General features: G+C 40.2%; 1 protein-coding gene across 1 annotated transcript in view; it reads right to left on the bottom strand.

Annotated features, from left to right (window-relative positions):
• Positions 1-597, bottom strand: part of LOC101860525 (protein draper) — a 24,103-nt gene extending 23,506 nt beyond the window's left edge. Inside the window, exon 1 of the mRNA XM_005107514.3 lies at positions 458-597. The gene's annotated coding sequence lies outside the window, so the exon portion shown is untranslated. The remainder of the gene's footprint in view (positions 1-457) is intronic.
• Between the last annotated feature and the right edge of the window lie 1,791 nt (positions 598-2,388).

Raw genomic sequence — 2,388 nt, 5'->3', positions numbered from 1 at the left:
GGGGGGTTATAGGGGGGCTTGCGCCAGTATTTTCTCTCATTTAAGTTGCTTTGCTGTGGTTTTAACGGTCAAATTCGTTCATATCACGCCAAAATAAATCAGAAAATCACAAATTTATGCCTCTTTGCGAGTTGGGTCCATTTCTACAAAATTACCCAGAAACTTGTTAGTTTCACTTCGAGAGGGTAACCCTGTTCGCTAAGCGGGCGCTTTTTCGAAGAAGCTGCCACCTGATTTTGAGGACACTTTTTTAATTGCTTCAAAGCGAGGAATGAACTAGATCTACCTTGCTATACAGAAACTTTGCCATAACAAACGCTTGACACGTAGACTACTTATTATACTAGATCTAGATCTAGATCTATATATCTAGATCTATTACTCTGAGACTTCTCCCCCCTCCCCCCAAATTAACACAATAATCAAGCAACTGTCGTCATGGTTGACTTGCACTCACCCTCTCTTGCTCCTGTTAGTGCAACCATAAGATGTAGATCTAGAATAAGTCGAAAAAAGCGAAGACCCTGGAACTTATTATTAGAAAACAAATGCTATAAATGTTAGCATTGATATTCGTCATTTCTACGCCCAAAAAAAGGCAACAGGAAGGGTTTGTTCGTCATCAAGAATAATTCCAAAAGTTGAACTTCCGTATTTTCTTACCCCCGAAAAAGGTAGGTCTAGCTTCGGCGACCTAAATTGCACACCATTTCTAATGCCGCGCATCAAATGCTGTAATTTAATATTATGCTTCAATGAGACTGGTCCCTTAAAATAAAAAGGTTTTTTTGTACTTGTAGGTCTCATCCAGTGGTGTCAGTGGCCTGGTAGTGAGGCTATCGGTGTCGTAACCAAAGGATTGCGGGTTTGTATCTCGCCAAAGGCCCAACTTGTGTCTTCGGGAAACGCACTATAAGGGCCTACAATTTTTCCTACTGTGGGGATGGGTACCCGGCTATAGACAGTGAAAGATCATATCAGTTTGTGTTTGAGGGCTGAATCAGCTGGTTGCATTGGGTTTTTTTCTGAGAGGCCGAGAACGTTTCTGAATGAGGTTAGGTCTATTTTCAAGGGCATAGAGATTGCTGTCGAGCAGGTATACACACTGTACAAATGCAGTCTATCTGTTATTATAATTCCTGAATTGTTTCTGTAAAAAATACGTTTCTTAGACAGGTAAAAATTTACATACGAGTTTCCAATTTCGTTTCCAGCCACACTGAAAGCAACGTTTTTCTCCTCCATCACATCCATGTCTCAGAATAAACTATTTTTATCCATCACTTCCACTTCTAAGATATGGCTATTTTGATCGATCACTTCAATGTCTAATGGTCCGGTTACACATAACAATGAATTGTGTCAGATTCGTCGTATGCGAGAACTGTCCGTTTTATCGAGATGTGTAGTCTGTTTAGACGTTCCAATCTATCGTCCGGTTTTCTTTCGATCAGGTAGATTCCTAGTCATTAACTTGACTGCAGGTGTGCAACGCACCGGGTGACCTTGAAACACAACTTCCCCATTGACGATCAACTAAATAATAAAATTGAGAAAATATACATAATAATGCCTAACATGAGGTTTCCAGCGAGCAGCTTTGCCTATTTAAAAACGCTGATTCCGAACATGAAATCAGTTTTTGCCAGCGATAATTATTTAAAAAATTTTGAGCCCTAAGTTTAATCATGCCCGGCGGCAAATTTTAAAGTGATTCTACGTCACAGCGCGTCTCCCCCAAATCTGACCGTGATCGCACGGAAAATATCAAGCATCGTTTGATTTCTCAACTCAGTCTCCAGGCATCGTCCAATCGTCCAAACTTTGCACAATTTTGTGGTTACACCTGGCGATTTGTCTCATGATAAATAGATCGTCCAGTTTTTGTACAATTTATCGTTGCGTGTAACCGGGGCTTGACACATTACTACTCTCATCCATCGCATCTATATTTCAGACATAACTGTTCTCATCCATATCTCAAACAAAACAATTTATATCCATAACATATTGAGTCTGTCCATATGACCACTGTTATGTTTTAGGAGCCTTTTTATCATTTTACGAAAAGAGAATGTATCAAATATGGTACCATGAGGATGTGTTAAAAGAAACTAGCCTGAACCCCCCTCCCCCCCCCAATAATAGGAGCAATTGAGAAGAGATAGATGCCATTCCGAAAGCACTTGTTCCGACATAAGGACATCGAAAAGCTTGCTCTCACTGGCATGTATATCATGCTTGCATGCATGTATACATCCATGTATACACCTATACATCCATACATCCATGTATACACCCATACATCCATGTATACACCCATACATCCATGTATACACCCATACATCCATGTATATACCCATACATCCATGTATACACCCATACATC

The sequence above is a fragment of the Aplysia californica genome, unplaced genomic scaffold (assembly GCF_000002075.1).
Source record: "Aplysia californica isolate F4 #8 unplaced genomic scaffold, AplCal3.0 scaffold00610, whole genome shotgun sequence".
Lineage (NCBI taxonomy): Eukaryota > Metazoa > Mollusca > Gastropoda > Aplysiida > Aplysiidae > Aplysia > Aplysia californica.
The sequence above is the reverse complement of the archived record's forward strand: the minus strand, read 5'-3'. Positions and strand labels throughout refer to the sequence as shown.